At 38.3% G+C, this 14,214-nt stretch overlaps 1 pseudogene; it reads right to left on the reverse strand.

Annotated features, from left to right (window-relative positions):
- Positions 1-285: 285 nt before the first annotated feature.
- Positions 286-8,336, reverse strand: LOC117970808 (tripartite motif-containing protein 16-like; annotated as a pseudogene).
- Positions 8,337-14,214: the final 5,878 nt, after the last annotated feature.

Below are 14,214 nucleotides of genomic sequence, written 5' to 3' on the forward strand. Positions count from 1 at the left end.
GTGAGAGTCGATTTTATACTTCGTATTGTTGAGGACAGTGGATAATAAAACTATATCCATAATAATAATAATAATAATAATAATAATAATAATAATAATAATAATAACACACATAAATATAATACTAATAGTCAGAGTTGAAACTCAGCCGGTACGGCCCGTAACTGCGTACTGGCAAAACATCTTGTCAAGGTACTTCAATATTTCAGCTTATCACAATGATAGGCTGCATCATTTTTTCTTTGTATTTTCCGTCTTTTTCGCTGCTTCTTCGTTGTTCGGTTATTATTGATGTTTAAGCAAAATAACTCGACGTCACGCAGGTTCCGGTCATGTGACTTATGATGTCAGAGCATGCTGACTGCCAAAGGGGCTTCCGCATACTTGTGAACATGGAGTCTGCAAAATAAGAGAGCTTTTGTAAACTGATATTTCCTAAGACACAAGCATACAACTATTCCACTATAATTTGGTAAAACTATTATTGTGTTAAATACATAAGAACATAAGAAAGTTTCCAAACGAGAGGAGGCCATTCGGCCCATCTTGCTCGTTTGGTTGTTAGAAGCTTATTGATCCCAGAATCTCATCAAGCAGCTTCTTGAAGGATCCCAGGGTGTCGGCTTCAACAACATTACTGGGGAGTTGGTTCCAGACCCTCACAATTCTCTGTGTAAAAAAGTGCCTCCTATTTTCTGTTCTGAATGCCCCTTTATCTAATCTCCATTTGTGACCCCTGGTCCTTGTTTCTTTACTGCACAATACTGTTATTTTGGTACTGTGTCAGTGACTTGGAGAAAAAGAACGTCTTATTTAGTTTTTCAGGGCAAATCGGGTAACCCTAACGACATGAACAGTGCGAGAAACTCAAGCTCTAATATAAATTTGGTCAGACACCAAAATCCAAGCAGAACAACTGGACAAAACATACAAAAAGATCATAGTTTTTTTTTCCTATTAAGTGCTGTTGTAACTGTTAGTATTAACCTGTATATTTAAAGTTCAAAATTAATAATTCAAAATGAAACATAACCTTAATTGATACAAAATTGTTTAAAATACAATGCTCCCATGGCACTCAATTAGCAACCCAGACGTTTCCAAAAACGAACCCAGCATTTGAGTAACGGTGATAACAAGAAGCGGTCGGGATGATTTCAAACAGCATGAAAAGATAAGGGGCCGCTCTAAAGAAAGAGAAAGAAAAATAACATTTGAAGCGCTGTACTCTTTAACAACGGACTTGTTTCAATTGTGTTGCAGAGAAGAAACCCAGCTAACTGAGGAACGAGTGATTCAGTAGAGAGAGGCATGGACCCGACTCCAAGGAGAAGAAGAAGGAGTAAAGAGAATGACCCTCCTGATATGTCACAAGAGCCTGCCAGGTACTGAAAGTCTTTTCTTATTAGTTCACGGTGCAGCGGCATGCTGAATAATACCTTTACTAAGAAGCTGTTCAGGAATCCAAATCACTGAGCTGAGTCTCAAACCCAGGGTTAGAGTCCAGACCTCTCTGTGCTTTACAATGCTTCCCTCTGCTTTACCAGACCTCTCTGTGCTTTACAATGCTTCCCTGTGCTTTACCAGACCTCTCTGTGCTTTACAATTTTCCCTATGCTTTACCAGACCTCTCTGTGCTTTACAATGCTTCCCTATGCTTTACCAGACCTCTCTGTGCTTTTACAATGCTTCCCTATGCTTTACCAGATCTCTCTGTGCTTTACAATGCTTCCCTATGATTTACAAGACCTCTCTGTGCTTTACAATGCTTCCCTATGCTTTACCAGACCTCTCTGTTCTTTACAATGCTTCCCTATGATTTACAAGACCTCTCTGTGCTTTACAATGCTTCCCTATGCTTTACCAGACCTCTCTGTGCTTTTACAATGCTTCCCTATGCTTTACCAGACCTCTGTGTGCTTTACAATGCTTCCCTATGCTTTACCAGACCTCTCTGTGCTTTACAATGCTTCCCTATGATTTACAAGACCTCTCTGTGCTTTACAATGCTTCCCTATGCTTTACCAGACCTCTCTGTGCTTTACAATGCTTCCCTATGCTTTACCAGACCTCTCTGTGCTTTACAATGCTTCCCTATGCTTTACCATACGTCCTTCTCTCTCATTCCCCTCTTTCTTTCTTATTCTCATTTGAAAAACCATGTTAATGAGTATTAAGAAATAAGAAAAAGTCACATTACTAAAATCTGAAATATTTGTCATTTTATGGAAATCAAAAAACAAAAAAACACACAATAAAGCAAACTTAAGTTCACTTTTTTAAAAACTGTTACAGCACTGACTATTGGATGCCATTTTTTAAAATATAACTAAAATATAACAATTCTTAAATAAATTAAATACAGTTACTTCGTATGAAATCCATTCGTTGCTAAAAACAAATAATTCCCCTTGTTTCGCTCTGCAGGTGGCGCCGTTTTACCCCCTAACTTTCATCCAAAGTTGTGTCAGATTGAACATTCCCTTCATCCGAGGAGTGGAGAGGACAGACAGGGAGTTCAATACAAAGGGTTTCTTACAACACAAAACAGTCTAGTTCAGCTGGCAGATTGTTACAGAGGAAGCATAACAATGAACCTCAAACCCAGGATAGAGCGGCTCAGTGAATGTGGTTTGGAATCTGTGCAGGAGGGTCATTGTGTCAGAGACGCCATAAAAGGACAGCGTGCCGGCATTAAAGTCCAGATACACTCCTATTCTGGGGGAGTGGGGGGCAGTTATTGCAGTTTCATTGTTGTTGTGCCGGGCAGTGTAACTGGAACCAGAGCAGGACAAACTCCAGGACTTGTCATTGAATCCAAGGCCACAGGAACGATATCCTCTCCTTTCCTGCTGATTCCTTTATATGTGACTCCTATAGAAGCCTCTCTCCCACTCCACTCAATCTCCCAGTAACAGCGAGTCCCAGACAAACCCTCTCTGCAAAGCACTTGGGCCTTGCTATCAAATCTCTCTGGGTGATGAGGATATCTCTGGGTCTCTCTCCTCCATGTCACCTTTCTGTTCTCTTCAGACAGACAGAGGTTTCTATTCGCTGTGTTGGGGTCCAGTGTGAGCTGACAGGAATCTGATTGAAGAGAAGAGGACGGGTAGAGGAGAGACGGTTAGAAAAGTCAAATCACTGAGAAAATCAACAGTCATTGTCTGCTGCATCCTCACATCCTGTTTATGGAAGGTGTGTGTATTGTTTTAATTATTTTTTTTAATACATTTTGACCACTTTTTTAAACTTTTAAATTGAATTCCCTGCCTCAAGATGGCTTCCCGTGGACCGGCATGGACCTCTCAGAACTACATTTCCCATCATCCTCCTGCTCACTGGTAATTTCATCTCAATTACATATGTGAGCAGGAGGATGATGGGAAATGTAGTTCTGAGAGGCTCATGCGGGTACATGGGAAGCTATCTTTACACCCTCTTGCTGTTTGATTGTTTTGTTCATTATAATTCCTCGATCTTATCAATCTTCTTCAATTAGAACTAATCAAATGCAGCTCTGCATACAATTACAGTTCACTTAATGTTCCTACAGGGTATGTGTTGCCATTTTACCCACTCAGAACCCTTGCTTACTAAATATCTTCAATAGAATATCATCCACTCTTCAAATATCTGTCTAATATTTTAATGAGCAATCCATCCCACAAGTGCAGTGATACTGCAATATACATTTACTACCAGCACAGGATGATGGGAGGGACAGCTGTTCATTTTACCCCACAACTGGTTTCACATGCATTGTACATGTATTAAAAGATGGGATGATTATCTATTCAGGGATACCAAGATATTTAGGGAGAGAAAGGTCTGAGTGGAAAAACAGGCAACAAATGCCCCTCCCCCAGTCATTCTGCATGTATTCATCTGAACCAATACTTGTTGGAGAGGAGTGTAGATTAATGGCTTCACAATTACTAATAAATAATAATAATTGCTGCCCTCAAGCTCCACCCCTCCCTGTTCTGTAGTGTTAGCTCTTCTCACAATGGAGTGACACATCTTTCAATCAAATGTTTCAGTGAAACAGACTTACATTTTAAAAACTCAGCTCTATTCCTTGGCTCTGGAGACTGCAGACTGTAAACTGCAACTTCATTCACTGGGCAGAAAAAAAGGAGAGAAATAGAATTGAAACATGTGGATTAATACACAACACACACAAGACTCCAAACAGCAATCTGCCATGCTCTTAATCTTAAAACACAAAGTGCATCTGTTCAGTTTATCACAGTGTTTGCTCCAAGACTTAGACTAAGGGTCAAGATGGCCCCCTCTCATTTTTAAGGGGACATTTTCTTCAGTGAGGTGGTTAATATGTTTGAGTCAGAACCAACCACTATTTTTTATTTATGTTTGTTTCTTTTAAATATGCCAACAGAGTTTACTGATCTTTTGTTTCTCAAGAACAAAAAATAAAACTGTAAAGCTGTAGATACAACCAAGGTGTCTCCACAATACTCACTGTCACTGTTGGGGAAAATATTGTGAAATGTGTCACAGTGACGCTGGTGTATCACTGAGTAGAGGACATTCATTGTACCAAGAACAGGGATTTGCAATCTTTTTAAGCTGAATACCCCTTTCCAAAAAATGCAGTCCACTGCTTATCTGTGTGTGTGTGTGTGTGAGATATATATATATATATATTTTAAAATCATGCCGTTATAGAAGGACCCAGCTAACTGCACCCTCATCAGGAATCTTTCACACAAGAACTAATCTAATACATCTCCAGCCACTCTTTCACTGAGGTGCTAGGGCCTTCCAAAAAGGGAGAATGTCTCTGTATTAAAAATGTGTTTTACTGGAAGAAAAGCCTTACCTTTGAAACGTCTGTCACTGCTCCTAGACCCCACGGTATAAACTGCAATTTCATTCACTAAATAAAATAGAGAAAACTGTTTAAAACCAAAAGATTTTACTGAAGAGGATTTGGAATACAAACAGACCATGACCTTCAATTCCTATAAAACTGATAAGAAAGTTCAGGGCTATAAGTTAGCACATCCTATATGGAATGAATGTGTTTAATGTGTGAATCCCTCTGTCTGTGTTTGAATGCTATTGTGTTGTTTTCTCATGTAATGTCTTTAGAAATTCTCTTCCTTCCTGCTCTCATCACTCAGGATGTCACTGTAAATGAGTTGGGACGTTTCAACCTGGGGAAATCATTTGAAATAAAACATCTCCTTCTACCCTCCTCTCTTCTTATTCTTCGCTGCTGCCTCCCTCCTCCCTGCTGCAATATTCATATAGTCAACAATCTGCAAGAGGTCTTTATTAATGTCTTGCAAGTCATGCCCGTCCTCAAGCCATGGCCTATTTGAGAAATCAATACCAAAGGAATCTATTTCATACCAACCTGTTGTGGTTATTTTGACTAATTCCCCCTTGCAGAAGTCCTCAATATGGTCTTTAAGTTCAGATACAGCTTTCCTCACAGCCCCAAAAGAGATGTCTGTATTGACAGTAACGCTGGGTAAGTCTCCAGCTTCAGGAGGGGCACAGAGAGACTGGAAATTCTACAACAGGAAAGTGGAGAAAAGGAGTTTTCAGTGAAACAGAATGGGGTCCAAAACATTCCTGGGGAAAAGCAAGGATTCATTCAATTGGAGAGGTCTGTCTGAAACCGTCCCAGTTATGGACTTGAGATTTTCTAACAAGCAGTGATGTTACCTGTAGAAAATGGATGTGATCCTCTGTCTCTGAAAGCTGTTTCAGCTCAGCGTTTCTCCTCCTTAGCTCAGCAATCTCCTGCTCCAGTTTCTTCATGCGTCCTTCAGCCTGATTCACTGCAGCCTTCTCGTTAGCTCCAATCAGCTCAATAACCTCAGTGTGGATCTTCTCAATGGATCGGATCAGCTCAGTAAAGATCTTCTCACTTTCCTTTATTTCTATGCATGCAGATCTCTGAGTGAAAGAACACAGTAGAGGAGACATGGTTAGAATTGATATCAAAAACACATCAGGCATAGACAGTAAACTTCTGTAGATGTGTTCCAGTCCATCTGTTAATAATAATAATAATAATAATAATAATAATAATACCCCCCTCTTGTTAATACCCACTTTCAGTGACTCCACAGCCTGTTTCAGCTCTTCAATTTCTTTGAGTCTCTCCTGGATTCTCTGTTGTATTTCTGTCTGTGTCTCTCCCAGCTGCTTCTGTGTAGAAACACAGTGACACAGTGACATTTCTGATGGGGCATTGAGTGATATCCTGTCACATGCAACACAGGATATTTCAGAGCAGGCTGTGTTATTCACACCTGTCCAAGTAAAGGTGTTATGTCCTATAAGGTTTGAATAATACAAATACTAAAATAATGGACATATTGAGAACTTTGCGACCTTATCAATCTCAATTTCAAAATATCACCTCTGTTTATCCTGCAAAATGTTATGAGTATACCGAAAAACTAAAAAATACTTACAAGTATTATGTACATTTTTAATTATTACAACATGAAACACTCCAGCTCTCTGAACAAAAGAGACACACTCATTTACACTAGATTAAAACTCATTTTATAAATTACCTGAGATTTTCATATTTTTTCACATTTGGTATTTGACTTTAATTCCAATAGATTTTTTTTTTATTAGACTGTTTTTAATTGTTCTATTTTTATAAACTGGATTTTTATTTTAGTTTTTCAAATTTTACAATTAAACTGGATATTTTATTTATTTATTCCAATTGTATAACATTTTTGTATTTTACTTTAATTGTTCTATTTTTACAATTAGCTTTTTATCTCACTGTTTTTCAAATTTCATAATTAATACCCAATGTGTATTTATTTCCTTTTTATAACATTTTGTATTAGACAGTTTTTCATTGAAAGGTTTAATTGTTTTTTGTGTGTGTGAAGTGCTTTGGACATGGACATGTTAAATATCACAGAAATGGTTCAAACCCTTACCTGTTTCCCAGTCCTTTCTGCCTCAGCTGAGACTGTATCATGGCTCTTGTGATCCTTGTCTGTACACAGCACACAAACACAAGTCTGATCGGTTCTGCAGAAGACCTCCAAAACCTTCTGGTGTGCAGCACAAAGCTTCTGCTCCAGATTTCCAATTGCATTGACCAGCTTGTGTCTCTTTAATGGAGTAACCTCACTGTGTGGCTTGACGTGTGTTTCACAGTAAGAGGCCAGGCACGTCAAACAGGATTTCACAGCTTTGAACTTTCTCCCAGTGCAGAAATCACACGGCACATCTCCAGGTCCAGCATAACTTTGAGCAGGAGGAGGATTGAGTCTTCTCCTCTTGAATTCTCCAGCAATTTCAGCCAGCATGGTGTTTCTGCACAGAACAGGCCTTGGGGTAAAGGTCTTTCTGCACTGGGGGCAGCTGTAGACACCTGTATAATCAGTCTGATCCCAGTAGTTCTTAATACACCCCATACAGTAACTGTGTCCACATGGAATAGTGACTGGGTCCTTCTGTATCTCCAGACACACTGAACAGCTCAACTGATCCTCTGACCACAAGTTTGAAGCCATTCTTTCTGCAGTGAGACAGAAAGAGAGTGATGATTTCACAACAAACGAAACTTAACTGTGTGTCTGAATTGGGATTAAATACAACAGATCTTGAATGGAAGGCGGGCTCGGGGCTCCCCTTCATACAATACACTCTGTTACTCAAACACACGTGTTTGCATTCAGTGAGCTGCTGTGTGTTTATGAAATAACTCCATCTTAAACAGCACTCTTAGAAGAATGAAAGTGTGTGGAAATAGTGATCCTTTCCAACGGTATTATCTTACATCTTTACCGTTAACTAATGCACTCTCTAATCAATATTGTGCAAATATAGCAAACCGCATATCATTTCAATTGAACTAGGCTAGCGTTTAAAGATTCATTTACTTTACCACGTGCGTCCCTGTACTACTAGCCTATACGATTCAAATAATAAGAACACATTATTTACACGCTGAGATATTATCCGTACTGGTTTCTCTAGTTCCCCGTTGCATTAATAACACGTTTATATCGAGTATAATAGAAATACACAAAGTCGCATTTCATACCTAACCAGGTAAACACGGCGCTGTTGTTGTTTCTGCTTCCTCCTCTCTCGAATGCTAGGTGCGTAATTGCACAAGACACGCCTCTTTCATTATGATAATATCCGGTGTCAGACCGGAAGATCCCTCCCGCGCGGAGGCTCGTGCTTCACGTGCGCGGTTCTTTCCGGTCCGCGTTTCATCTTGCTTACCCCTATTATTATAATATTGGTAAATTGAATAAGGGTGAGATTGAGTTTATATTGAAATGAATGTGAAGTGAAGCATTCTTATTGAGTACATCATAATAATAATAATAATAATAATAATAATAATAATAATAATAATAATAATAATAATAATAATAATAATAATAATAATAATCGGGATTTCTGTGTTTAATTATTATGGGTATCGGCACACCCTCACAGTACCCCATACCTAATCACACCCATATTTGTAATATCTGTGTAATACATTCTGACACATCTCTCTCATCCATGGCAAGACTCATATCAACCTCTAATATTATTTTATTGTTTTTCTTAGAAGAAAAATAATGTGTTAACTAATTAAAAAAGTAGGCTATTTTAGATGTGGGTAGTTTTATTATTATTATTATTATTATTATTATTATTATTATTATTATTATTATTATTATTATTATTATTCCATACAGAAAGTACTTCACAGGCTAAAATAAAAATCTAATTAACATAATTCTGGACGGTATTAGAATCAATCGTGCTGTATATTAATAGATTGTCGCGTTTTTCAGGAGGCTGAACACTGAGACTCGCTTTCTTCTTGTTCAAATCCTTGTCTTTATTCTTGACGCTCGCACAGCACGCTCCAGAGTCCACAGCTCCGTCCGCTTCTCAGGATTCAACACTTTATTCACCAACAACAGAACAGAACCTTAGCTCCGCCCCTTATTCAAATCAGGGAACCAGAGCTCAGCACATCCCATTGGCCTTCAGCCGCACACTAGAATCATTCAACACACACATACTAAGATATTAAAGATCAGAAATGTAATATTAAGAATATATAGATGATATAAACAATACTTTAATCAACCTATTTTCAATTGTATTTCTTTAATAAAAATATTTACATGCAGATATTGCTGATCAAATTTAAAACTAATCAGTTGTGTTGATTAAAGTGCAAATTGAAAATCATATTTCTTATATTAAAAACTTAAATACAATCTACTTTATTAATTTTAAATTAGTTTATGTATTTTCATAGTGAAAGTAAAATTCTTTGACAATCTGACAATCTTTAGCTTGTGTTTGAAGACGGTGCTATTATCTTTTCAGACGCACCAATATATTTAGAAAGCGAGGGATCTGAGTGGGTAAAATGGACAGAAATGCCTCCACTTCAGTTCTCAATTGTTTTTGGAGGGGAGGGGAGTTTTCTTCTTCAACAAGGAGAACAAGTGGAATAACAAGAACAAGCTTGTTTCCATGTTTAGACTGTCCATTTCTCCTGATTTATCACAGTATTAACAATGTGTTTGACTGCTATGTTAGAGTGTCTAGTTCTGTACAGGAATATAAGAAGGATGGAACTCCAGTCATTGGAATAGTTGTGTCAATACCCTCGATTCACCATGAAGTGTGATCCTGGGCTGGAATCACAATATGTGCTTCTGCTGTTTCTGTTGAGATGATACAGAGACAGGGATGGGTTTCACAAGAAACGAAACTTACCAGTGTTTCTGAATTCCAGGAGTTATATAAAGCTCTAAGAGGCGGGGTTTGGGACTGAGGCCAGGTTTAAACAAGCAGGCTGAGCAGAGACTGCTGAATCAGTGTGAGAGGGGCGGAGAGGAGAGAGTAGGACAGGAGTTTGAGAATGGCACCCTCTGTCACAGCGCTCCTTCAAGACTGAAGCTTTCAGTCTTTGAGATATACAAAAAATAACAGTATATTAAATCAATGTTACTATGAAGGCGTTTCTCAGTGTGATTGAGATACACGAATGTCTTCACAGGTATCAATTGAATTGTTAAAGGAGAGTGGAGAAGAACTCGGGGTAAAGCATCGACAATCACAAGCCCTGCTTCTGTTACACAGCAGAGTCTGCAGAATTGGGGTTCATATGCAGCCGACTGATTCACCCAGTCAGGAAACAGACAAATATGAAACTGTATCCTGATTCTTCTCAAATCAATTAAACAGTAAATCCATCTGTTTCTGAAGCCAAATCCATGTTAACTAACTTATCCACATGTTATGATGGTAACTGCTAATACGGAGCCTGTGTAATAAATAATCCATTCCTTACTCAAGCTTGTTTTTTTATTGTCTTAATATCAATACGGTACAATCCATTTTCAACAAATTGAGAAATACAAATCTGATGCTTTATAATGTTAAACTGGTGACCCTGAAGTCAGTCACTAGGTTACTAAAAATATCAATTAGACTAAACAATTAAAATCTCAGCGGAAACGTATTTGTTAATAATTCATTACACAAGGCTGTAATGTGTGAGTTTAGTTATGGGGTCTGATGGAAGCGCTTCTCTTTTCTGGTTAACGACATGCGCAGATACACCTGCTTATAAAATGTGGTCTGATATACAGTCTATGCAGCGCCTCAGAAAAAAAAAAAATACATACTGATTCGTGAAATTAGTTCCTCCATTGAATGTGCTCTGACTGATTTTTCTAATTTTCTTTAGGAAACATTACGAGCTGTGGCCGCTAGGTGGCACAAAGGGCGTCTGACAAATACATTAATAGTAATAATAGCAAATCTGAACACAACACTTGATGTGAAATACAGGGATACGTGTTTTTAGTTTACTGATAGAGTGTCTGAATGCATAGATAATATAATTATTCATCAGTAAATGAAGTCAGAGACGCTCAAACACTCACCCATGATCTGATGCGTCACGGTCTTCAAAAGCATTTACAATAAAGAAAATAGATCTGTAGAATGGCATCGGTAGTAATACAAGGTAAGTGATGACCTGCGCACAATAACATGGATAATAATAATAATAATAATAATAATGTTGCACTATAAAATACTTTAAACAGTTAATAAACAAAAAGGATCAAGGAAGGAATTTGTAAAGAAACACAATTGGGATTGCATATATAAAATGATTAACAATAAAATAATCGTGTTGAAAATATCAGACAGCTCTTCTGACAACTGGAGATGCACCGGCTTCAGATTGGACTTCTACTGCTACCAGAACCACGAAAAAAAAATACTACAACTGTACAATTACTACTACTGATAATGAGAACAACAACACTGCTGGATATATAGGGATGTTCAATAACTCTGCTCTATAGATTTCACAAGTCCAGCCTTTATTTTACATCAGAGTTGCCGGAGGTCAGGGTGGTAAACTTTTATCAAAGCAAGCACTGTTTTGTAATGGGACCGCCCATCTCTAGTGTGTCCAATAGGAATTCGTGGGCGGGGTCATGTATTTATTTCCAGTCTTTAGGATCATTTCCAAGTCGCGTCGGGTGTGGATGCAGCTTCAAGGTGCATGTTTACTATAGTAGGTGTTTCTTTCAACACTGCACATTTGAGACCTATATAACGAATGGAAGTGCACAGCAGCTGAGATTCATGGGATTATTTTGTCAGCTCCAATCCCTATCAATGTAAGGTTGTGTAAATAGCAGCTCACAATACTTGCCATGTCAAAGGCATGTCAGTGTAGTTTCTAGCAGATTCCTGTATACAGTAGAATCCTGTTAGCTGAATCGCGTTGCTGAAATTTATGGTAACACGTTATATGAAGGTGTCACTTTTAAATAGTTTATTAACATGTTATAGATGCTTAAAAGATGAGGTTTAATGTTTTTATAATGCATTATAGAACAAGTCATACAGGGTAGTAACAGCATTTACTAATGTGTTATAAACACTGAATAGATGATATAAGAAATCTGCAATACATGAGAATATAAAACTGTATATTAGCTGTAAACAAATCAGGACAAATCACATTAAACACACATGATTTACACTTCATTGTCTGGGTCATTTATTTTGTATCTTAAATGAATCTGCTTATTGAAAAAGGTTTTCATTTTTTGTGCAAAAAACAAAAACACCTGCCATAGCAGTGTCAATATGGTGTAGGGCCTCCATGGGCAGCCAGCAAGGCACTGATTGGACGTGGCAGGTAGCGATTCTGCAAGGTGCTTTTTAAATTGTGCTGGAGGCATACGGGACCATTCCTCAATGATTACCAGCCTCTAATTTCTTCAGGTTGTGTTGTATTAGCCTTTCCTCACTCTTGAAGAACACATGACATGTCCCTGCATATGTACTGAGAGTCCTCGATTTCTCTCCAGTAGAAAGGAAAGATCTCTTCTGACTCACTCCAGGATTTCTCATGCAAACCCATCACGTGTCCTGTATATAGGACTGGGTTCTTGGAAGGAGGTGGGATTGTTTGTGTGTCCAGTGTCCCGCCCGCATTCAGAGTCTCTACTGGGAATGGGCCTGTCCCATTGAGACAAAGCTTCAGTCTTGAAGGAGCGCTGTGACAGAGGGTGCCATTCTCAAACTCCTGTCCCACTCTCTCCTCTCCACCCCTCTCACACTGATTCAGCAGTCTCTGCTGAGCCTGCTTGTCTAAACCTGGCCTCAGTCCCAAACTCTGCCTCTTAGATCTTTATATAACTCCTGGAATTCAGAAACACTGGTAAGTTTCGTTTCTTGTGAAACCCATCCCTGTCTCTGTATCATCTCAACAGAAACAGCAGAAGCACATATTGTGATTCCAGCCCAGGATCACACTTCATGGTGAATCGAGGGTATTGACACAACTATTCCAATGGCTGGAGTTCCATCCTTCATATATTCCTGTACAGAACTAGACACTCTAACACAGCAGTCAAACACATTGTTAATACTGTGATAAATCAGGAGAAATGGACAGTCTAAACATGGAAACAAGCTTGTTCTTGTTATTTCACTTGTTCTCCTTGATAAAGAAGAAAACTCCCCTCCACTCCACAAACAATTGAGAACTGAAGTGGAGGCATTTCTGTCCATTTTACCCACTCAGATCCCTCGCTTTCTAAATATATTGGTGCATCTGAAAAGATAATAGGACCGTCTTCAAATAATAGGACCGTCTTCAAGTTAAAGATTGTCAGATTGTCAAAGTATTTTACTTTAACAATGACAATAAATAAATAAACTAATTTAAAATGAATAAATAAGGTTGAATTTAAGTTTTAATAAAAGAGATATCATTTTCAATTTGCACTTTAATCAAAACAATGTAATGGTTTTAAATTTGATCAATACAATTGAAAATAGGTTGATTAAAGTATTGTTTATATCATCTATATATTCTTAATATTACATGTCTGATCTTTAATATCCTAGTATGTGTGTGCTGAATGATTCAATGTGATTTTTGCTTAGATCTTTATTTGAAATGCTTACTAACTATTCCAGCAGGAATTGCCTCAGAAAACTCTTATCCAGGCTGATTGTGTGGAAACGAGGTGGGGAAGCATATTGGAGGTGCGCTGGGCACTGAAGTCCACAGGGTAAGCATTGTGCACTGCAGCCTGTGCAACAGTCATACGCTTCCCAACAATCAGCCTCCAGGAGTCTTTTCAGAAGCAATGTTTTGCAGGAATAGTTAGTAAGCATGGTGAATAAAATCTAATCAGAAACAGCCATAGAAAATCCTCATCAGGTAAGAAATGTAAAGAACATGATGACGTTTAAACCTTTAACCTCAGTGTGGTCCCCATGAGTGTTCATTAATATCTATCTATCAGGAGAGTTTTCAAAATGAACAATTGTATCTGTTCATGAAAACACAGCAGCATGGCTGATTGAAATGAAATCTCTTTGAAATGTTTAATGAAGGGGGTCAGGAGGTGGGGTCCTATTACCTGTAACACAGGAAGGAAGGAAGTGAACGGGGAGAGGAAACCAGTGTGGGGGCTGCAGGATCAATGGGCTTCACCTGAGTCAAAGAGAGTGGAAATAAAGAAGTGTGGAAAACAAAACGAGCAACAGCAAAACAAGAAGGGACTTGAGAGAAGGATGTTCTGCTGATGAGAGGGAAGACATTGTCTGAAATGAATAAAACAAATAGTGCACAGATTTGAAAAGTAGGTCCCTTGATTGTAAGCTTTGTTTGAGTGTCTGTTCTGT

This window comes from Acipenser ruthenus, chromosome 52, assembly GCF_902713425.1.
Source record: "Acipenser ruthenus chromosome 52, fAciRut3.2 maternal haplotype, whole genome shotgun sequence".
NCBI lineage: Eukaryota > Metazoa > Chordata > Actinopteri > Acipenseriformes > Acipenseridae > Acipenser > Acipenser ruthenus.